Source organism: Bidens hawaiensis, unplaced genomic scaffold, assembly GCF_021521415.1.
Source record: "Bidens hawaiensis isolate Kalapana, Puna unplaced genomic scaffold, B.hawaiensis_p1.1 tig00008036_1, whole genome shotgun sequence".
In the NCBI taxonomy this organism is placed as follows: domain Eukaryota; kingdom Viridiplantae; phylum Streptophyta; class Magnoliopsida; order Asterales; family Asteraceae; genus Bidens; species Bidens hawaiensis.
In genome coordinates, this window is record NW_027491563.1 from 744729 (window position 1) to 770379 (window position 25651).

Consider the following 25651-nt stretch of genomic DNA (forward strand, 5'->3'; position numbering starts at 1 on the left):
GGTTCGGCTACGAGTCGCACAAGCACATATGACATTATTATTATCTGGCCAATTGCGCCTCCATTATTATTTTGAAAACAAGCTGGGATAGTCATCCTGCGTAGAAGAGGCCCTTGTGGGCCAGTCATTATCGTCATATTATAGCTCATAAGCCGCAACGTGCGCAAGCTTCATTATTTTTATAGCTGGTAAGTCGCCTCGCGCGCAGGCTTCATTATTCTTATAACTCATAAGCTACCCCGAGCGCAAACTATTAAGTATCATTATCGAGATGCGCGCTCTATCTTCTATCAGGCCTCGCGCCACTATCGTAAGTCGACATCGCGCGCAAGCTTCATTATTTTATAGCTCGTAAGTCGCCTCGCGCGCAAGCTTCATTATTTTTATAGCTCGTAAGCTACCTCGCGCGCAAACTATTAAGCATCATTATCGAGATGCGCGCTCTATCTGTTATCAGGCCTCGCGCCACTATTGTTATGATTCGTGCTATATCTTATTCATGCCAGTGCACCATCATTATCATAAAGATCACAACACGTCACCATCATGGAGAAAACCTCCCAAAACTCAAAGACCATAAAGACAAGGCCGAAGAAAAGGGAAAAAACCGCCTCATGTCCTAACACACCTTATAAAGTCCAGCGCTCTACCTAAACGCTTGCACGCCTAGGAGCAACACTGGACTTGGGGGGCTTGTAGGGGTATGGTACTAAACCCGGTTTTACAACCCTAAATTTATTATGTTTGGCTTATTTTATTATATGGATTAATACAATGTTATTGGGCTGAGGGGGTTTTGTGGAGGTAACCCTAACTGGGCTAGGCCCATTAGGGTACCATGATGGTGGCCATGAGGCTCTCTATATAAGGAGGTCTCCACCTCCTTGTTAGATGGGTCATGCTCAATAAGAGCCACCACCCTATTTTTGTGTCTGTAAACAAGAGATCCTGAGGATTTCTTAGCAGTCACCTCCACACCCCTGAAAAGCCATTGCAGGTCTCAAGCAATCGAAGAAGAAGATCAAGTCGTGGTTCGTTTCATCTCGAAAATCCGTGGGAACATCATCATGGATCAGGTCAGATTCATTTCATGCTTCGACAATATGTATGACAAGTAATGTAGTAATCTATCCACACTTCTCTAAGTTTATCTGATAATCTTACCCTAACTAGAAACTAAAGCTTCACGCTTCAAACTTTCACTTATTTCGTTTCAAAATAATTCACAATATTTTGATTCGGACGAGAATCTTCTGGTCAACCATTCATTACTGACACATAAGTTACTATTTGGTGGGATTGCTTGCGGCCTGAAACTTGAAGTTGAGAGTTTGATGATCACAGACAGTGTCAATGTGAATTATTATCAGTAAATGAGTTATATAAAACTATTAGTTCAGCTTGTCTTAATTTTAAGAAAAATTACATAAATGGTCTTTGTGGTTTAATATAAAGAGATTAGTAGGGTAAGTGGTTAGTTAGTTAGCTAGATAGTTACCAAGGAGCCTTTAGAATATCGCAACCAAGAAGTTTGAAAAAAGTTTTGGCCTTCCAAAACGTGAGAGTTTAAGTCTCTTGATCGTAATAGATTATGTAATCTAAGAATTAAGTAGTGACTATTTGGGTTGACATTTAAAACAACATACCGGAAAACACTTATTAGAGATAATGTGAGTGATCAATGGCGCGATTTAATTGATAGCAGCCTTAGAGGCCGTACTTTCTAGGTGGTCAATTTTATGTACCGCATCACTTATTTTGATTTGACTCGACTTCATCATTGCTACTTAGAGTTTCTAGTTGGTATGAGTAAATTTGTGTAAATAACACTTACAAGACTTGTTCAATGTTGAGTAAAACCAAACTTAGTTTATTTATGTAATAATTAGGAATTGAAGCACTTATTATTGAATGCTTATTTTCTCTCAGAAAACAGTCATAATGTACAAAAGTAGGTAGGAAAAAGACGATACTTCTATCACACATAATATCAAACAAATATTATATTCAATTATAGTTTATTTGTATTTAGGTCACATGTGATATTGTTTCCATGTCTCTATCTGAGCGTGCCAAGTATTGATATTTTCATGCCATGTGTATCTGAAAAGATAAGATAATTAGCGATCATCATAATTCTAACCATATATAATAATATTTTACAAGCATTTGGGGCCTAGTGTCATCAATGCATAGCACCAAACAAAAGTAAAGGTATGTAAAACATTATTTTATATATATATATATATATATTTGTGTGTGTTACAGTGGTCAATTACATTTAGAGTCTTAATGGTTTAAAAATCATTCAATGATTCTTGAAAAATTAAGATCTGTGGCTTGATGATTGATGATTGTTATGAATGGGTAGAAAATGAAAGGAGGTGGAAATGGAGATGGAAAAAATAGCCCAAATCAGCTCAGATATAAGCTGATGTGTAAAATTTTTTTTAATATTGTTTCATCCGTTATCGTGTCGTTAAATCCGGATGATTGGATGTGGCAAGAAATAGATGGCAAACGCTCGGTTTTCTCTGTCAAATTGTTGAGGTGGGAATTAGACAATGTTGATCATCAAGTACAAAATGGCGCGCTTTGGCTTAAGTGGGTTCCTATTAAGATTAATTGCTTTATTTGGAGATTGTTATTGGATCGCATTGCGACTAAAGCAGCACTATTTGCACAAGGTTTTACAGTGGGTGACGTAAAGTGTGTGGCGAGGGGGTAGAAACTTCACAACACCTGTTTGTTAACTGCAAGGGTATTAATGACATTTGGCCGATAATACATGATTGGGTCAAGATTCCTAGACGAGCTAATTTCGAGTCGGTGGAAGAGATTCTCGGCTACCCAAGTAAGAATATTATTTGTAAGGAAGTGTGTCATGCGATTCAATCTATAATGGTGGTGACGTGTTGGATGATATGGCTGACAAGAAATGATGTTATTTTTAATGACGCTCCTTTAATGATGACAAAATTAGTGAATGACATTAAGTCAGCCTCCTTCTTATGGGTGAAACACAGAAGCAAAAGAAAATGTCTAGATTGGGAAAGGTGGAGCAGATTTAATTTCGTTAATTTTCCACTATAAGCGATTGTAACCTTTGTTGATGTTTTTTATTTTTCTTTATACTGTTTGAACCGCTTGCCTTTTGTAAGTGGTTTCTCTTTTTGTTTTAATAATATTGGCCTTTCTAAACAAAAAAAAAGTTGGGTTGGGTGGTTTAGTTGGTTGGTTAGTTAATTACCTAACCGAAAAATGACCCGCTAGCCAAAGCTGATCCTTTCACTTCTTGTCTCAACACTATCGTCAAATTATCCACACGATTCAATTGGCCACTAAGTCGGTATCAAATTCCACCAATAATGTGTTTAGTGGCATAAACGCCTTTAAATTTTGAAAAAGACAGCCAACCTTTATCGATGCGTCGAAAAAAGAAACCCGATGCAAGAAAGGTTAAAACCGTAGCGTTCTTTGTCATTATACAATATTACAGCATGTTTCTTGTGGTAAATTTTGGCATATATAAAACTAGAGTGGCATATATATGGGCTTGGAACAGTAAGCGGCTTAATGGGCTTAAAAGGATTTTTCAACAGTGATGCTGGGCTAACTGCATAGAGTGTTAATTGGGTTAATTTGTTCGGTGAATGGGCTGCTAATTTAGGTGTTGTTTGCCCTGTCAAGTGTAGGGCCGTCCAAACCGCTTGACGTGCGAACTCGCTCGTCGCTCGCTCGAAAATTGCTCGGAAAATGCTCGCTCGTTTTTTCGCTTGATTGTAAACAAGCCGCTTTGCTCGGTTCTATTTGTAAATGAGCCAAGCAACGAGCAAAGGTCTGCTCGGTTCGGCTCGACTATTTTTAATTTATTTTAAATCTAATTATATATAAACAAATATATAAATAAATAGGCACCAAACATATAATATAAGTATACAGTTTTTTAAAATCTTTTAAAATTTTCCTATTCCATCAATTTTATAGTTTCATTAGTTCGATTCAAGTTTTCAGAATACTAAAAGTTTGTTTACATGTTCATAAAATCTCACATCAAACTTCTTTCTCCTATAAATTTACAACCTATTATACGTTTGTCTAAAAACTAATAATTTATTTACAAAATATATTATTTTCAGCCTTTAAACTTGTTTATTATTGAAAATTTTAAAGTGAGGGAGAAATAAAAAATGCTCGAAATTGTTCGATGTTCGATCGAAAAATGCACGGTTTGATTTTGGCTCGTTTCGTTTTTTGCTCGGTTCGAATTTCAGCCGTTCGATTCGGTTTGGTTCGGTTGTAAACGAGCCAAGCAACGAGCAAACCTTCGCTCGGTTTGGCTCGGCTCGTGAACAGCCCTAGTCAAGTGTAATCAAAGACATAAAGACATATAGTAGGGCGTCCAAACCGCTCGCCATTCGAATTTGCTAGTCGCTCGCTAGGAAATGCTCACTCGTTCTTTCGCTCGATTGTAAGCGAGCCGCTCTTCTCGGTTCGGTTTAGCTCGAATAATTTTAATTTATTTTATATATAATTATAGATGAACAAATATATAAAATATATAGATGTCACACATAAAATATAAGTATACAATTTTTTAAATCCTTTTTAAATTGTTCCTATTCCGTCAATTTTATAGTTTCATTAGTTCGATTCTCACTTCTAGCTTATTTCTCCTACAAATTTACAACCTATTACACGTTTATCTAAAAACTACTAATTTATTTACAAAATATATTATTTGCAACCTTAAACTTGTTCTTTATTGAAAATTTTAGAGTGAAAAAGAAATAAATAATGCTCGAAAATCACTCAATGTTCGATCGAAAAATGCTCCATTCGATTTTGGATCGTTTCGATTTTCGCCCGGTTCGAATTTCAGCCATTTAGTTCGGTTCGGTTGTAAACGAGTCAAGCAACAAGCAAGCCTTTGCTCGGTTCAGCTCGACTCGGGAACAGCCTTGTAGTCTATGCATGCTTCGGGAACTAGGGTTTAGTCCTAAAGGTCGGCCAGTCGCCAGCTCAAGTAGTTGGTGATCAGAGATGCAACGGCGGTTGGTGATCAGTCGGCATTTCATGTAAATAAGAATGGCAGTGGCGGTAATGGAGATGGTTTCGGGGCTGTTTGATGTGCTTAAGGTTGAAAGATGAGGTGGTGTGGTTTGTGACATATACCTATGAGTTCAAGTTAATGACTGAGATGGCATGGTATATTCTTTAGTTTTGTGTAAGTGTGATAGTAAAAATAATATCTAGGTGGTGTATGTGTTTGTCAATAATTACATTCATTTTTGTAATATAAACAGTATTTTGATTGATGCTAATAACTATTTAGCATATATGACCCAACCATAGACATAGATTCACCAGTGTTTATTTAATTTGTGTAGAACAACAGCGGGGGAGTCGGGTCGATTAGGTAAACAAGTCAGGACGGGTTCGTGTCATATATAATTAGCTGATTTTCTTTTAAAAAAAGTCGATTTGGTTGATTTTAAAATAAGTTTGGATCAAAATAATTTTAAAGATCATTAAATGGAAAAAATTAAATAGCAAGTCAAGCAATGCCTTTTGTTCGATAACATAAAAAAATGCATTCATTAGGCACAATATCTATATGATTACTATAAGTACATGTAACGGGTGTTCACCGACGACACATATATGATTATGAACGTCGCATTATATATAGTTTTGGTCATGACCATTTATGTTAAAGTCGTTCGTGGTTACAAACAAATTTGTGCGGAAACGTAACAAATCTGTGTGCATACTAGTTGGAAAACCCGCGCGTTGCTACGGCGGCGATAAAATCTTGACTTTTCAAAGCTTAGGTTGACAACAAACGCCTAGCAAAGAAAAAAAAACAATTTTTAGATAAAAGTCATTACCATTTCTCCCATTCCCATAACAAAATTCACAATCTAGTTTGTAACTGTAACAAAGAAATAAAATTTTAAACATACAACATTGGCTCCCTAAATAAACCAGTCTGAGACAGTTGGCCTTCTTTTGCTTCAAGATTCTGCAATATTCATTTCAACAAACGTGCATCAAAACTTCACAATGAACCTGCAATTATAATAAAAAAGATTCACTATTTATATCATTTTGTGTGGGCAATTTGATAGGTGTGTAAGTTTACATCATTAATAACAACTGCAACTCCTTTCACTTACAGAAGGCATTAAGCCTGGTTAATACCGAACCAATATAACCGGCTGTGATGTTTCTTAATGGGTCAGAAAAACGAAACCTGCTTAAATGAGGAACATGCTATATAGGTAGAAAATAGCCCACAGTCGACCCTACTTCACTCAAAGCTTCATATTATATATGTAATAATATTTTTTTAATCATAACTAAAGACATTATTATTTAAAAAATGGACAAAAAGTGTTTGTGTTCAACCAAACACGATTCAACCCATACTAAATACGAAGTCGTTCAACCCGAATTCGTTTTGACAACTCACCACCTCTAATGTGTAAAAAGTAAGCATTTAATGTGAAAATGTCTTCTGAAAAGTCAACTTGCTATAGTAATAAGACACTTATAATTTAGAGGTAAATAGCATCAGGCTTTACCTAATTTGTTTTTTCTGTTAAATGATAAGAATTATTGCTATAACTTCAAACAATAGTATCATATCCAAACGTCAAACGATATTTTTTTGAATTCCAAGTACATGTAGCATAAATGATGATATAAAGAAGGTATGCAGGTTTCATGCAAAGTGTCCCGTTAACTCTAAGTTGCATTCTTTTTAACCGGTAGGGGTACTAAATAATAACAATAATTGTTTTTTTTTCTTTTTACTGTAACTTTAAAAATGAAAACAAACACGGAAAATACACAGTAAAGTATATTAGGTAGTTTCATACCTAATCCTAGGAGCTCTCATTATAGTATCCTTTTAACATCTTTAATAACATCCATAGTAGCATCTAGTAATTACATATGGTTAAAGTAATACCAACCAATTTTATATCTAATGGGTCAAGTGTGTTATGCTAAAATATTTAAATAAAAAGAATACAGGTCAAATGGGTTAAGTTAAATATATTTAACTAAAAATCATCTGTACCTCTCCAGGGTTGTCAAGAAGTAGTTGTTGATCAGTGGAACCGACAATAGGCTCACATAAGCATACCTATATAAAAGTGAATGTTTATAGACGTTGTGCTTTATTAATAATCAAATAATAAATCAAAGAAATAATGTACTTTCGTATGAATATAACAAGTGTGGTTCATTCATAACTTTCAAAGAGGCGTTCTAAGTTAGGAGGTATGTAAGCAAACAGATCTACCTATAATTCAAACAGAGAGTAAAGCCAAAATAATGTTTCTGAACTCAAAACAGATACAGTTCCTTAACCTTATTAAGATCCATATTTATTGCTATTAATAATATGCTAAATTAATTCTTGCAAAACATATATACCTATAGAGAACAAAACGATTACTTACCGTCAATTTTTAACCAGTTCCAGAAGCATTAGTGAATTTGACTGATCCTTGAAGCACAAATACAAACCTAAAATAAAAAGATTAATAAATCACCTCAAAAGTATTTTTTTTAATAATAAATTAGTAAAACATGAATACCTCTCAACATCATATAGGAGATCATATAAAGGCATGTCATAATTAATGTTATTAAGCTAAAAAAAAATTTCATATTGACTTTGAAGAGATATGATAACTTGACAACACATCTTCAAATTCTCTTAATAAAGACTGCATTTGAGTCTTAGCTTTTACAGTAATGTCACCTATATTTCAACCAGATCACTTTCAAACTATATTATTATAATAAGAATCAATTTTTACTAAGAAATTTTATGCATTCTGAATACGCTTTTGACTCATATGGTCTGTTTTCAACAATAAGCATGATGAATCATGGAGTTGTAATGGAAAATATCAATAGGAAGAAGCAAAATAATTAAGATCAAAGCAATAAAAACAGTTCTGATCAATTAAAACCTTAAAATTGGGATGGCAGGAAGATCAATTATGAACTGAACTGACCTAATTTGCACATATCCTTTTGAAAATTTAATCCCTAAAGGCCGATTGAAGACCTGAATAACTGCACAAACAAATTTCTTAAGCGTCGACGCAATTTGATTTGATAGTATATATGCCATTTACCGTCAAGTGAGGGTTTACCTGGTTTAGATTCATAAATTGAAACAAAAAGAATCAAAATATGTTGCAACCGCCCGAGATAATGCAGTGAAGGGCAGATCAGATGAAACAACCAACAAATAATCGACTCTATATGAACCAAATCGATAATTTGGTCATTATTAATCAATTCACCACAAAAATTCAGCAATTTGATTCAATAGAACACGCGAACACCAACAAAATCCCTAATTTAAGATGAAAGGCGTAAACGAAATAGAAGTTCTTGTTGGATAGATTTATTAGAGCGTGAGTGGTGTTATGTAGTAACTGTTACAGTAGCAACTATTTAGGAGAAGGAGTACGTGGAACCGAAAACTGAAAGAGATAAAACAGATAAAATAATAATAATAAAGAAGTTAACTGCAGCATTTAAGCATTATTAATAAACTATAAATACCTATGCTTCAAGAAACTTGTACTTCAATGCTTTATTGACTTGTACATTGTAATATACACATCGGATTTGAAAGTTTTTTTATATTGAAACGTTGACAAAAATAAACACGTCGCACGGTAAGATTGGTGTTTTTTTAACATAATATATTAAAATATATTGAAAGAATAATGATTGTAAATAAAGTTGTCAAATAAAATGTTAAAGATAAAGAGGTAAACTTGTAAGTTTTTTTAAAATTAACAAAAGATCACTAAAGTTAAGGAGTAAAAATTGTAATTATTTTAAAGAAGATTGAAAACATGTGAGATTTAATTCTTCAATTATCATTTTGTCCCTCTTTGAAGTTGTACCATGTGTTTAATGGATTGTAAATCTCCTAAAATCATACTTTTATTTTTGCCCATAACTCCTGCATTATTATATATAGTAAAGATAAAGATAAAGATAGTATTATGTATTTTTAGGGTTAGGTTATAATAGGAAGTATAGTTTTTGTATGAAGGATAAGAAGTAATTTTGTCCATTGATTTTGAATATGAAGGGTTGAGATTAGTTTAGGGGGAAATCATATGTTGACTTTCTCTCCCCACATGCAAGGCACATGCCAAATTCCCCCATCATTTTCAAACGTCCATAACTTTTTTTTACGACGTTTTTATTGAAAAACAAATTCACCATAATAACGAGTGTCTTTTTATCTTTCATATGAGTACCATATTGTAATATAAAATTTTAAAAAAAATTAGTGGGTTTTTTACAAATTGTGTTTTACAAAATTGTGTTATACAATAGTATTTTTTATTTTGTTTTTTTTTCATTATGTTTTTTTCATTGTATTTTTTACATTGTGTCATACAATTGTGTTTTTTTCATTGTGTTTTTTTTCATTGTGTTTTTTTCCATTGTATTTTTTATAGTGTTCCATTGTGTTTTTCCGGACTTTTTTCCGGACTTTTTCGATCCATCATGTTAACATAAACGAGTTAATCATTTATATGCTATTTTATTTAATATATTTATATAATAACGTTATTCTTATATACAAACAAATTATAAGAGAAATAATATATATTGCATTATGCATATATAAGTTATAATTATAAATTAAAATGTAAATAATTATAATTTTATATATATTAGATATACTAAATATTAATAAATAAAAAATTAACAAAGCTCGAGCTAGACTAGCTACTTACGAGCTTGAGTTTAGAAGTATAGTTCTAAACAAGTCAAGCTCAAGTTCAAGCCCTTTTAACCTTAAACAAGTTGAGTAGAGATTCGGCTTGAGTAGTTTATAATATATACCTAGGTGTTGAGCAATGATTACTATGTAATCATTGTTACCGGTAGGGGTGTGTGCATGGGTCGGTTTGGGGCAGTTTTGAGCCAAGCCCATAACCATAACCGATATGTCGGTTAATGGATAACCATAACCATAACCGACCAGTTATAGTGGTTTTGGTTAATCGGTTTTGTAGGTTATAGTGAGTCGGTTAACCGTAACCAATGTAATTGAGTCTAAAAGTTTGGTACCAAGTATTACAAAAAAACGACATAACATAATCTAACAAGTTATATAATCCATAATGTTAATACCAAATATTCAAAAAATAATGACACTATATAATCCAACAATGAAATTCAACTTAATTTGATAACAAACGTTGAACAAAAAACATCAAAATGATATAATCCAACAACATGTTTGGTGGAAGTTAATCCCAAACATATTAAACATATTGTTAGTTAAATAAGTGGGTCGGTTCGGTTATAGCGGTTTTGGATTTATCTTTAACCAAAACCGAACCATATTTGGCGGTTTTCAAAAATTCATTAAACCGACCCACCGGTTATGTCGGTTATTGGTTAAAATCGGTTCGGTTATGTCGGTTATGATTCGGTTTAATGGTTATGGCAGTTAAGTTGCTCACCCATAGTTACCGGTGATCCACCATCACTTGATTTAAATTGATACCACATGCCCGTTAATTAAAATGACGACAAAGACAAATGCCTCTAATATATTTTATATATAAGCAACTTCAAAGATATTGTTAAAGACTCCAACAACGTCTCTCACAAAGGACAAACACAGATAGGATGCAATTCGCTTAGAATATGAGTTAATACGAGATGGTATCCCGCTCAATATTACCCTTTAAGCGATTATTGACCATATTTAACTATAATCACTATTATTAACAGCTACTTGAACTAATCGACTATGTTTAACCATAGATGGAATAATATTGCATTTTATTTCTACTGATGAAACATAGATATTACATCAATATAGCAGGTAGGCGGGCAACAAGCTGCGATTGCTATGATATTACATCAACCATAGATTGCTATGATTTGCCAAGTATTACCTATATTTAATATGCTTGACATGATGTGCTACAATATATAATAATTGTTATATGCTTGACGATTGAAACATTTTTGTGCTTTTACTTTTTTCGTTTTTTTATTAAATTTTGAGTTATAGTTTTTTTATTAATTTTTTAAATTTTTTTTGAGCGATTTTTTTTTTTTGCTACAAATCTTTCATATCATTCTCAATTTTTATCTTATTTTGTAAAATAATTTGACCTTATCTTTAAAACTAATAATAATAATTGAATAAATATTTATTGAAAACAAATGATGGAAGAGTTTAAAATTTTAAATACCAAACGTCCCATAAAATTTAGTTCCCGCTGTTCCCCAACACCCGGTTACTTCATATCCTTAACCCTAAACTGCTCATATCTCCAAAATCCAATCGATCGTCAATTTGTTTTAGGATCCCCTCCCACTCCCTAATTGGATACTCGTAAATTCAATCTCTCGATCGGCAGTCGTGGTGAAACCTTCATCTTTGTCATTCAATCGCCCTTGTACGTAATGGTTCGTTCAATCTTTCTTCCAGATTTTCTTTTTTGTTTCGTTTGATTTGGTTCTCAAATATCTATTTTAATTTGCTTTAGTTGTAGTTTTGGTGTTTTTTACAGAGTCAGTTGTATTTGCACTTTTTGCAGATAACGTGTTTGATGAAATGCCACAAAGAGCGTAGCATTTTTCTTCACGCTGAGGATTAGTGATTAGATTGGTCAAGCGCACATTAGGATTTCATCCTACTGTGATCCTTGGCCAGGTTTTACAACAGGCAAAATTGGAGATCGAATCCCATCCGCTAGAACCTAGAGTTGTAAACAATCCTATCTGCTTGTGAGTCACTCAAGACCGGCTCGTTAAAAGCTCGAATCTACCCGAGCTTAAATGATCTCGAGCTTAAAAATAAGCTTGGTTAATAAACAAGCCCGAGCCGGAGCATCACTTATCGAGCTCGAGCTAGCTCCAGTCCCGAGCCTATACAATTTGTATAGTTTTTATTTACAATATTAAATTTATTTTTAAATAACAAGAATAAAGTTATGATTAAAACAACTATGTAATATATATTATGTTATAAAAATTATATAAAATTATTTTGAATATATATAAAATTTAATTAATAGATAAACGAGCCAAGACCGAGCCGGACTCGAGATTGAAAAACTAAACACGAACCGAGCTCGAGCTTTAGAAATAGAGCTCGAAACGAGCCGAGCTCGAGGTCTCTGTATGTTAAAGACCCGAGCTTGAGTTCTTTGTAAGTTAACACGTTGAGCTCGAGCCTAGTCGAGCTCGGGCTGGGCTTAGATCATTTACACCCCTAGTTGGAACTGGGATTTAGTATTTTGTACACTTCTAGTTATATCCATACACATCTTGACCTGCTACCTGACACGCCCGAAAGGTAAACATATGTTGTAATTTCAAACATGTTTCTCGATCGTTAATCATGTGTTCTGTTTTTCCAGCTTGTAGGAACAGATCACTGCACTTTCAATTCTACACAGAAGTCTTTTGGAGTCAAAGATTTCCGGAAAATTTCCAAATGGGGTCAATGGTATAAACACATGTTATAAAACCTTATACCAAATGGCCATTTTACACTTTTGTTTATATTTACACAGGGCTTGAAGAAAGGATGCATCTTGTGGGACACAATGGTGGTATGATAATATCTACTTTGTACTTTGGAAAGTGTAATACTTTTTGAGTTCAATATCCAAATTAATATGTATTCTAATAATTCAATTTGCTGATTTCAGGAATCTGGTCAATTATCTGTAACTGACTATGTTCGGGTAACAAGTACAGAATGGTAACACGAGTTGATGGTCACCCGAACCAAATCAAAAGTTGCCCGTTTTGACCTGTTATTCTAAAGAATATTTTTACTTTTTTCAGTGCCAAGTTGTTCAATATATATCCAAGAAAAGGTGCTATACGGGTGGGATCTGATGCGGATATAATTATATTCAATCCAAATTCAAACTTTCACATTAGTGCCAAATCTCATCATTCTAAATCAGACATGAATGTATATGAAGGAAGATCTGGGAAGGTAATTCGTTTGGTCTTTTTCAAATTACCAACTCTACATGTTATACTATTAAGTTTATATGTAATTGTTTGTTCTAAAAGATTACCTTATTGTGCATTCAGGGTAAGGTTGAGGTAACCATTGCTGGTGGAAAAATTGTATGAGAAAATGAAGAATTTATGATGAAATGAATTACGAAACAAGGTCTCATTCAGCTATTTAAATTGCATTATGTGTGGCAGGTAACATTTTCTTAACAAGCAATTAAAAACAATTTATTATAAAAAAAATTAAACAACTTTTTATCTTGATTTTTCTGTACTGATGTTTGAAGTTTTGATGTTTATTGATTCAAGGCATTCATGTGTTTATTTTTAATTTGTAAGCAGGTATATTATTTACGCATAATAACGTGTTTCGGTACCGGTACGGTATCGACATTCGGTACCATCATATGTGACTTTTTAGTTAAAGCCTTGAGAAAAAAGGATATGCTTGATTAGTTGGAAGGATGTCAACCACAAAAAGTAGAAAGTAATAGTGCTTCTTGGAGAGATTCACATTGATCAACTAAAGAGTGTAGTCAATACTACGGCTATCATCAGCTAAGAACATATTTCCAATGAAACTTGTCTTCGGTTGTGAGCAATATGAACATACAGGTAATTACATGCGTGAACCACTATTTGTTCTTTTATGTTTGCTTATTTATTTGCTAGTTTTTGTTTCATTTATATTTTTAGGCATCTGGAATTGGTTCTTGATTCGTAACTGCTTTTTATCGATTAACGAAATGCCATCTTTGAAAATTCATGATGATGATGGTAATTACTTTTAACCTGTTACCTTTTAACTATCTCGTACTATTAAATGGATGTGCTTATGTTGTAATCTTGGTATGAAATTGATTAGCAAAAGCTTTCCATTGTACAGGGATAGAAAGATGTTTAGACAATTGATCTTTAATTTTTTGTTGACATTGCGGCTAAGGTAATATGATGGTTTTTTATCTAATTATTAGGTGTTTGGGCCAATTGTAAATAGTCACATATTATGTGTTGGTTTTTTGTTAAATTTTTAGGTGTTTGAGATTTTTATACATATATATTTTTTTAAATAAAGAACAATGACTTTCATAAAAAAAAACTTTTAGATTTTTTTTAATCAATATTAATGCTTGTTCATATGTTGCAGGGTAGATACTACGAGAAGCGTTGAAGCTAAGTTTTATGACAGTGAAATTCTTACCCCAAAGAACATTTAGACTCATCGCGTAAACAATTGATATTTGGAATTTGATACTTATTACGCAATTTTTTTCTAGACATTTGTATAATGTTTTGGATTGAACTTATTATTGAAGTTATGATTTCTACATTTATAATTTTATCTAGCTTTTATTTTATATTTTGTATTGTTAATAATGTGATTTCTATTGCAAAATTACAAACCACCGAAAATACTACGTATTTTAATAGAAACAACATTAATTGATATAAAATTTGTGTCACAAAAGTTATTTTCAAATTGTGACAAAAAAAAAAGTGACACTAAAATTACTATGAATATGTAACTATAATTACTTTTTAAAGGCACAAAAATTGTGTCACATAACTCTTTATTTATGTAGTGACAAATAAAAAGTGCCACTAAAAACCAAAAAACCTTGTGCGGGTATTTAAAAAATGTGCCACAAAAAGGCTTTAGCGTCACCGCTTTTAGTGACACTTATTCGGTGTGCCGCACATTCTTACTGGGGTCTTTAGTGACAGTTTTTTGTTTTTTAGTAGAACTTTTTGTATGTCATTATATGGCATTTTTTTTTGTAGTTATTCACGTATTAAATATTTTATTATATCAAATATATTCAAGTTGCTTCTCTTCAAAAGAACCTTACGACAATTCAAATGATTTATTTTTATCACTACTATTATTATTATTAATACCTTTATTAATGTTATTATTACTATTACTATTATTATTATTATTTTAATAAACCCTTAAAATAAAATAAAATATTTTGCCTTAAACAATTTCTAAGCCGTGAGACTATTATATTATCAACGAGTTATTTTATCTAGCGACATCTATTTTTCTAAACTTCGAAAAAAAAAATCTGTTACATTAAAAATTTTTTTTCTAAGTTTTCTAAGCTTTAGAACTAGCTAAGGATATTTGTTTTTATCATGCAAATTACTATTATAATTTCTTTAAGTTACAAAAGCATCACGTTTTTACAACCGATTTTCACAAACTTGAACGAATCTCAAACGATCATTTCTTTTCCTTTCTTTGCCAATGCCTGTAACACCCCGACCAAAGGCGGATTATACATCGGGGCGCCACATATTGTTTCATTACTCGTGACACTATTGGGTGTCAATATTTAATAAATACATTCATTCGCGCACGCGCAGAGTAAACACAAGATAACATAAATCATCATAAATCAATATATTATAAATCATAATATTCGAACAGCAAAAACTTGTCTTGATACATTTTAATCTAGGTCCAAAATAAAGAAAACTTCCTATGTGTCCACAAGCTCCAAAACAGCTACTGCAAACCTGAACATGTGTTAAAATAAACGTCAAACACTTGCGTGTTGGTGAGAAATCAAGTTTAATACAATACATAGGTAACAATAAATCTGCGCGCAACACGTGTATGTCTGGTGTTTAACAAGGGTGCAATCAGATTGTGATCAAGCCTAAATAGATCATAGCTCATAGTTCATAGTTCAATCCGTGCTCCCAATTGAGCACAAAAACGAGAAAACATCTGTGCAAGTGTAAACAAAGAAAACCGTAAACGATAGGTCTCCCGTGTTCATCTAATGGATCCATGAAAACTTCGGAATAGGCCGAACAAAGCGGTTAATGATACACACATACAAATAAACAGCCAAGTAAACGTCCTCAACACATGGGATACTGCGCGACTAAAGTTCATAAACAAGTTTAAGACTCTAAGTTTGTACGAACACATGAACATCCCAAAACATTAAAAGCAAAAAGGGATTAGGTACGAGATTACTCACTTGATAAACGATGCGGTGTAAGATAAAGCAAGAACCAACTTTAAACAAGCACAAGTTAACCTATGAATAAGATTATTGTTTTAATGATTGGTTTTAAGTCTTGATTATAAGTTAGCATAATTAATAAGTAAATTATTATATATATATATTACCGGAAAAGCAGGGCAGAACAGGGAGGAAGACGGAGGCAGAGAGGGAGGCGGCAGAGAGAGCAAGGAGAACAGGAGAGATTAAGTGTTTTGTGTGTGTAGTGTTAGGAAAAATAATACTATTATTTATAGAGAAACCCTAGGGAACACAATCCCTAGAAAAAGGGGAAAAGATCTCAAAAAGTAAAAGATTCCAAAAGCAAAAGATATCAAAAGATATGGCAGCAGAAAAAAAGAGAAAAAGCTGACAGGGAACAGTAAAAAGGCATGGGCAGGTCAGATAAAGGTACTGGTCAAGCATGGCAAAAGCAGATCTCAAAAGATAATGTCAGTCACTTTTTCTGCCAACCAATGGGGTTGGTGCGCATGCTGCGCCGAAAGTAACTTTTCAGACATGAAGCAGATTAGGTCAACAGCACAAAAGATAAGACAACACAAAAGCAAACGGCTAGATTAAACAGAAGAAAACTCAAGGGTTTAGCGCGAGAAGGCTAAGGCGCGCCGCGGGAAGAATCACATTTCTCAGCGCGCCGCGGGAAGAACTACAATTCCTAGCGCGCCGCGGGAAGAACTATAATTCTTCGCGCGTCGAGGGATGAACTACAATTCCTAGCGCGCCGCGGGAAGAACTATAATTCTTCGCGCGTCGAGGGATGAACTACGATTCTTAGCGCGCTGCGAGAAGAACTACAAATCCTTAGCGCGTCGCGGGAAGAACTACCGTTCTTCGCGCGCTGCGAGAAGAATTATAATTCTTAGCGCGCTGCGAGAAGAGTTCGTCTCGCGTATCGCTGTAACAGGTGGTCTTCACGCAGGATTCCTTGTAAGGGGTCTGGCGCGTGGAGCTGCGCAGACAACCTTAGGCGGGAAGGAACAAAGGACAAGCAAAGAGTTAGAAGAAAAAGAGGGAAACAAGGCGTAAGGGCGGGACGGCGACAAGAGGAAAAAGAAGGCGGAAAGAGAGAAGGAGAGGGACGGGACGGCGGAAAGAAAGAGAGAGAAAGAGGCGGGAAGGAAAATATATATTATTATTAAAAGTAAAATATAAGTATAAATAAATATTAAATCATAAAAGAGAGAGATCGGGTCAGAGAAACGGGTACCTGGGTCGGGTCGGATCGGGGCAGATGTCACAGTTTCCCCTACTTTAAGAAATTTCGTCCCGAAATTTATCTCGAAGTAGGTTGCGCAGAGAACAGGTGCAGGTACTTGATCTTCATTTGATCTTCCCTTTCCCATGTAAACTCGGCTCCGCGCTTGGACTCCCAGCGAACTTTCACGATAGGGATACGACTGCGCTTGGTTTGCTTTACCTCGCGATCCATAATCTCAACAGGCTTCTCAACGAAATGCATAGTTTCATCAACTTGAACTTCATCAAGTGGAATGTGAAGGTTCTCGTCGGCTAAACACTTCTTGAGATTGGATACATGGAACGTTGGATGCACATTACTGAGCGCGGGCGGCAGGTCAAGTCTGTAGGCAACTTTTCCCACACGCGCGAGAATCTTGAATGGTCCAACATATCGAGGAGCAAGCTTACCTTTCTTCCCAAAGCGGACAACACCTTTCCAAGGCGACACTTTGAGGAGAACAAGATCACCAACTTGAAATTCGAGAGGCTTCCGCCTACGATCTGCGTAACTCTTCTGTCGGCTTCTGGCAGTCAGCAGATGATCACGGATCTTGGCGATTTTATCGGTTGTCTCTTGAACAAGTTCGGGTCCTGTGATTTGAGCTTCTCCCACTTCGTTCCAACAAATCGGGGAGCGGCACTTACGACCGTAAAGTGCTTCAAATGGGGCCATACCGATACTGGAATGATGGCTGTTATTATAAGAGAACTCGATCAAAGGCAGGTGCGAATCCCAATTACCTCCAAAATCAAGAACACAAGATCGGAGCATATCCTCAAGAGTTTGAATAGTTCGCTCAGACTGACCGTCAGTCTGAGGATGATATGCCGTACTCATGTCCAAGTGAGTTCCTAGCGCAGATTGGAGAGATTTCCAAAAGCGAGATATAAAACGGCCATCGCGATCGGATATGATGCTCAAAGGAGTACCATGGCGGCAGACAATCTCTTTGACATAAAGCTGCGCGAGTTGCTCAACACGGTAGTTTTCACGAATGGGCAGAAAGTGAGCAGACTTAGTCAAACGATCCACTATTACCCAAATGCTATCATGTTTGCTTGCTGTCAAAGGTAACTTGGTAATAAAGTCCATCGCTACACATTCCCATTTCCACGTAGGAATTTCAGGTTGTTCGAGCAAACCAGATGGGCGTTGGTGTTCAGCTTTCACTTTAGAACAAGTCAGACATCTAGCTACGAACACAGCAATATCCTTTTTCATACCGGGCCACCAATAAGTAATGCGCAAATCCTTGTACATCTTATCGGCGCCGGGATGAACGGAATATCGAGATTTGTGCGCTTCACTCAGGATATCAGCGCGAAGATTCTCATCAAAGGGAATCCAGATGCGATTGAGATAGCAGAGAATTCCACTCAGATTAGGGACAAAATGCGCTTCCGCGCCACACGCTAACTCGGCGCGAAGATTACCATTACTGATGGATGCGCGCTGCACGTCACGAATACGCGATTCAAGGTTGCTTTGGATCGGCGCGAAGTGAAGCTGGGTGCGCGACAAGATACAGTTAAGTTGGCAGGGTTTTCGGCTGAGCGCATCGGCTACCACATTAGCCTTACCAGGATGATACCGGATCTCACAATCGTAATCGCTGATGAGTTCGTTCCATCGGCGTTGCCTCATGTTAAGTTCCTTCTGATCAAAGATATGCTGAAGGCTTTTATGGTCAGTGTAGAGGATACACTTAGTACCATAAAGGTAGTGTCTCCAGATCTTCAAGGCAAAAACAACTGCGCCTAGTTCGAGGTCGTGAGTTGTATAATTCTTTTCATGAACCTTAAGTTGCCTTGATGCGTAAGCGATAACCTTGCCTCGTTGCATAAGAACACAACCGAGACCTTGGTTGGATGCATCGCAATACACGACAAAATCATCATTACCCTCAGGTAGCGCAAGAACAGGAGCTTCACACAACAGACGCTTGAGCGATAGGAAGGCTTCTTCTTGCTTCGAGCCCCAAATATAAGGTTTACCTTTGTGCGTTAAAGCTGTTAAAGGCAAAGCGATCTTCGAGAAGTTCGAAATGAAGCGCCGGTAGTAACCAGCTAAGCCCAGAAAGGAACGGATCTCAGAAGGAGAGGATGGCGTAATCCAGTTCTTGATTGCTTCAATTTTGGATGGGTCGACATGAATACCCATCTTGTTCACAACATGGCCAAGAAACTGTACTTCATCAGACCAGAATTCACACTTGGAAAGCTTAGCATAGAGCTGCTCGGTTCGAAGCTTCTGCAACACCAACCGGAGATGTTGCTCATGCTCGGCCTTGGTCTTAGAATACACCAGAACATCATCGATAAACACGATCACGAATTTATCCAGGAAGGGCCTACACACCCGATTCATTAGATCCATGAAAACGGCGGGTGCGTTGGTTAAACCGAAGGACATGACCAAGAATTCAAAATGGCCATAACGAGTTCGAAAAGCAGTCTTCGGGACATCTTCATCGCGGATGCGCAACTGGTGATAGCCAGAGCGGAGATCAATCTTGGAGAAACAAGAGGCACCTTGGAGTTGATCAAAGAGGTCGTCAATACGCGGTAAGGGATACCGGTTTTTAATGGTGAGTTTGTTCAACTCGCGGTAATCAATACACATGCGAAACGATCCATCTTTTTTTTAACGAACAACACCGGAGCACCCCAGGGCGAAGAGCTAGGGCGAATGAATCCTTTAGCTGTCAACTCTTGAAGTTGGCTTGCCAATTCTTGCATCTCAGCGGGCGCAAGACGGTAAGGAGATTTAGCTACGGGGGAAGCACCAGGGACAAGATCAATACGGAACTCAACTTCACGAGCGGGAGGGATACCAGGAAGATCATCAGGAAAAACTTCAGGGAAATCACGCACAACGGGGATATCGCGAAGCTTCTTTTCTTCAGCAGGTTTAACCACATGGGCTAAAAATGCAATACACCTTTTCCGCATAAGCCTTTGGGCTTCGGCGCAAGACATAAGCTTAAGACCACTGGAGGGTTTTTCGCCGTAGATATGAAGATCACCATTTTCTCGAGGTATGCGAATCATCTTCTTGGCGCAAATAACTTCGGCGCGATTATGCGTAAGCCAGTCCATACCAATAATAACATCAAAGCTTCCAAGAGGCATGGGGATGAGGTCGATCAGAAAATCGTTTTCGTTAAGGTTAAGCGTGCAATCTTTAATCACTGAGTTAATTAAAACAGTTTCGCCATTAGCCAATTCAACTGAAAAATCTTCTTTTAAGTCATCGCGCGGTCGCGCAAGCTTCTGCTCGAAGGCGCGAGAAATAAAACTTCGATCGGCGCCAGTATCAAAAAGTACAGAAGCATAAAATCCGTTAAGCAAAAATGTACCATTAACTACGTCATTATTCGCTTGCGCTTGGTGCGCGGTTATGTTAAAAGCTCGTCCACGCGTCACTTGGTTCGAAATCTGGTTCACCGGATTTGCTTGTGTGATTTGCACTTGTAGTCTCGGGCACGCGTTCCGGAAATGACTGGGATCACCGCAGTTATAGCACGACCTGGGTCGTGGATTTTGGTAGGTTGGTTGTGGGTTCTGCGGGTAGACTGGTGGTGTTGGCGCAATTGGATTGGCGGGAAGGATTCTACAGAACTCAGCAGAGTGACCAACGCGGCCACATCGGTTACATTGACGACACGGGGTTTGGGTTGGGTGGTGAAGTCTACAGGTTGGGCAAAAGGGTTGATTTCCTGTGTAAGGTTTCTTAGGTGGCGGGGCAGGGAGTGCGGGATTGGTTAAGGCATAGTTGTGGACTACAGGAGGTGTTGGGTAGGCTGTCAGTGGGTTAGGCGCGTAAACTGGAGGTTGATAAATGGGTTGCTGGGCAATGGGCGGGTTGGTAAGCGCATAGGCCTTGCGCCAGCGCTTGAGGTTGTTACGGTTTGAGGGTTCTGGTTTGGTTTCTGTTGGTTCAGGGGCAGTCTTGGTGAGTTTGGTCTTCTCAGTTCCCCGCAGGAACAGGGTTCCTGCTCTGACATGGTTGTCGCTGAGCACAGAGGCCAACTCGATGGCGTCAGAGAGGGTTGCTGGGTTTCTGGCCCATACAGAATCTTGAATTTCCATGGGGAGACCCCCAAGGAATTTCTCGATTGCTCGGCGTGAAGGGGTAACAAGGTGAGGGACCAGTAAGCTTAGCTCGTGGAAGCGCGTCGCGTACTCGCGCGCTTCTCCACTGTATTGCTTCAGGTTCCAAAATTCTTCCTCCAGGCGCTTTACTTCGTTGGGGGGGCAGAATTCTCGCGTCAAGAGATCCTTAAATTCCTCCCAGAGTATGCTGGAAGCAGCTTCTGCGCCACGCTCATGGGCTACTCCATTCCACCATGTAAGCGCTCTGGATTCCAGGACACTGGAGGCATATAGGGTTCGTCTGTCATGAGGGCATTGGGTATGGAGGAAAGTGTTTTCAATCTTTTCGAGCCATTGGAGCATCACGGTGGCTCCTTCAAGACCTGTGAACTTTGGAGGGCTACCCGCGTTAAAGGACTTAATGTTATAACTGGAGGTATTGTTTTGGCTCAAGGCTTGGGCTATCGCGGCGGCCATTTCCTGGGAACGTTGCTGTCTACGCATGCGCGAGGCTTCTCTTCTCTGAAATCGGCGAGATAGCGGAGGCATTCTATAAAAATTTTAATTTTAGTTAATATCTTGGTTTTAGCACAAAGTATAACCTCGAAAAGCTTGGTTTCACGGAGTTAGATACTATCAAAAGTTAAAGTAAAATAAATGACCCTAAATGCAGACTTAATAAAGGTAGCAAATTCGAATCAAGAATCGACAATTCATGTATCACCATGACTTTCCGAATTCCCAATTTAAAATATACGAGCAAACGAGTATTGGAGATTGACGATTCATGTATCATCATGACTTTTCAATCTTCAATATAAAACATACAAGAAAATGAGAATTGGAGGTTGACAATTCATGTATCACCATGACTTTTCAAGTCTCCAACCTCAGAACAAAATCGTAAATGGAAATTGAAAATCAACTATTCATGTATCACCATGACCTTTCGGATTTTCAAATCCAACAAACGAATATGTAAGTAAAATCAATAAAAATCGAAATTCAACAAAAATCGAAATATCGCGAAATAAAACATAAAATCATATACTGCGCAAGCGCGAGCATATTCATAAATAACGAGTAATTAACAATAAGCGCGCAAACATGAGATTTTTCTCATGCGCGAGAAGGGACTCTTAGGTATTCTAGGCCGTTACGTCTAACCACCTATCCTAAAGTCAACGAGCTCTGATACCAATCTGTAACACCCCGACCAAAGGCGGATTATACATCGGGGCGCCACATATTGTTTCATTACTCGTGACACTATTGGGTGTCAATATTTAATAAATACATTCATTCGCGCACGCGCAGAGTAAACACAAGATAACATAAATCATCATAAATCAATATATTATAAATCATAATATTCGAACAGCAAAAACTTGTCTTGATACATTTTAATCTAGGTCCAAAATAAAGAAAACTTCCTATGTGTCCACAAGCTCCAAAACAGCTACTGCAAACCTGAACATGTGTTAAAATAAACGTCAAACACTTGCGTGTTGGTGAGAAATCAAGTTTAATACAATACATAGGTAACAATAAATCTGCGCGCAACACGTGTATGTCTGGTGTTTAACAAGGGTGCAATCAGATTGTGATCAAGCCTAAATAGATCATAGCTCATAGTTCATAGTTCAATCCGTGCTCCCAATTGAGCACAAAAACGAGAAAACATCTGTGCAAGTGTAAACAAAGAAAACCGTAAACGATAGGTCTCCCGTGTTCATCTAATGGATCCATGAAAACTTCGGAATAGGCCGAACAAAGCGGTTAATGATACACACATACAAATAAACAGCCAAGTAAACGTCCTCAACACATGGGATACTGCGCGACTAAAGTTCATAAACAAGTTTAAGACTCTAAGTTTGTACGAACACATGAACATCCCAAAACATTAAAAGCAAAAAGGGATTAGGTACGAGATTACTCACTTGATAAACGATGCGGTGTAAGATAAAGCAAGAACCAACTTTAAACAAGCACAAGTTAACCTATGAATAAGATTATTGTTTTAATGATTGGTTTTAAGTCTTGATTATAAGTTAGCATAATTAATAAGTAAATTATTATATATATATATTACCGGAAAAGCAGGGCAGAACAGGGAGGAAGACGGAGGCAGAGAGGGAGGCGGCAGAGAGAGCAAGGAGAACAGGAGAGATTAAGTGTTTTGTGTGTGTAGTGTTAGGAAAAATAATACTATTATTTATAGAGAAACCCTAGGGAACACAATCCCTAGAAAAAGGGGAAAAGATCTCAAAAAGTAAAAGATTCCAAAAGCAAAAGATATCAAAAGATATGGCAGCAGAAAAAAAGAGAAAAAGCTGACAGGGAACAGTAAAAAGGCATGGGCAGGTCAGATAAAGGTACTGGTCAAGCATGGCAAAAGCAGATCTCAAAAGATAATGTCAGTCACTTTTTCTGCCAACCAATGGGGTTGGTGCGCATGCTGCGCCGAAAGTAACTTTTCAGACATGAAGCAGATTAGGTCAACAGCACAAAAGATAAGACAACACAAAAGCAAACGGCTAGATTAAACAGAAGAAAACTCAAGGGTTTAGCGCGAGAAGGCTAAGGCGCGCCGCGGGAAGAATCACATTTCTCAGCGCGCCGCGGGAAGAACTACAATTCCTAGCGCGCCGCGGGAAGAACTATAATTCTTCGCGCGTCGAGGGATGAACTACAATTCCTAGCGCGCCGCGGGAAGAACTATAATTCTTCGCGCGTCGAGGGATGAACTACGATTCTTAGCGCGCTGCGAGAAGAACTACAAATCCTTAGCGCGTCGCGGGAAGAACTACCGTTCTTCGCGCGCTGCGAGAAGAATTATAATTCTTAGCGCGCTGCGAGAAGAGTTCGTCTCGCGTATCGCTGTAACAGGTGGTCTTCACGCAGGATTCCTTGTAAGGGGTCTGGCGCGTGGAGCTGCGCAGACAACCTTAGGCGGGAAGGAACAAAGGACAAGCAAAGAGTTAGAAGAAAAAGAGGGAAACAAGGCGTAAGGGCGGGACGGCGACAAGAGGAAAAAGAAGGCGGAAAGAGAGAAGGAGAGGGACGGGACGGCGGAAAGAAAGAGAGAGAAAGAGGCGGGAAGGAAAATATATATTATTATTAAAAGTAAAATATAAGTATAAATAAATATTAAATCATAAAAGAGAGAGATCGGGTCAGAGAAACGGGTACCTGGGTCGGGTCGGATCGGGGCAGATGTCACAGTTTCCCCTACTTTAAGAAATTTCGTCCCGAAATTTATCTCGAAGTAGGTTGCGCAGAGAACAGGTGCAGGTACTTGATCTTCATTTGATCTTCCCTTTCCCATGTAAACTCGGCTCCGCGCTTGGACTCCCAGCGAACTTTCACGATAGGGATACGACTGCGCTTGGTTTGCTTTACCTCGCGATCCATAATCTCAACAGGCTTCTCAACGAAATGCATAGTTTCATCAACTTGAACTTCATCAAGTGGAATGTGAAGGTTCTCGTCGGCTAAACACTTCTTGAGATTGGATACATGGAACGTTGGATGCACATTACTGAGCGCGGGCGGCAGGTCAAGTCTGTAGGCAACTTTTCCCACACGCGCGAGAATCTTGAATGGTCCAACATATCGAGGAGCAAGCTTACCTTTCTTCCCAAAGCGGACAACACCTTTCCAAGGCGACACTTTGAGGAGAACAAGATCACCAACTTGAAATTCGAGAGGCTTCCGCCTACGATCTGCGTAACTCTTCTGTCGGCTTCTGGCAGTCAGCAGATGATCACGGATCTTGGCGATTTTATCGGTTGTCTCTTGAACAAGTTCGGGTCCTGTGATTTGAGCTTCTCCCACTTCGTTCCAACAAATCGGGGAGCGGCACTTACGACCGTAAAGTGCTTCAAATGGGGCCATACCGATACTGGAATGATGGCTGTTATTATAAGAGAACTCGATCAAAGGCAGGTGCGAATCCCAATTACCTCCAAAATCAAGAACACAAGATCGGAGCATATCCTCAAGAGTTTGAATAGTTCGCTCAGACTGACCGTCAGTCTGAGGATGATATGCCGTACTCATGTCCAAGCGAGTTCCTAGCGCAGATTGGAGAGATTTCCAAAAGCGAGATATAAAACGGCCATCGCGATCGGATATGATGCTCAAAGGAGTACCATGGCGGCAGACAATCTCTTTGACATAAAGCTGCGCGAGTTGCTCAACACGGTAGT

The 25651-nt window shown here is 37.4% G+C and overlaps 1 pseudogene; it reads left to right on the top strand.

Annotated features, from left to right (window-relative positions):
- Positions 1 to 2374: 2374 nt before the first annotated feature.
- LOC143636621 (dihydropyrimidinase-like) lies at positions 2375 to 13206 on the top strand (annotated as a pseudogene).
- The last annotated feature ends 12445 nt before the right edge of the window (positions 13207 to 25651 follow it).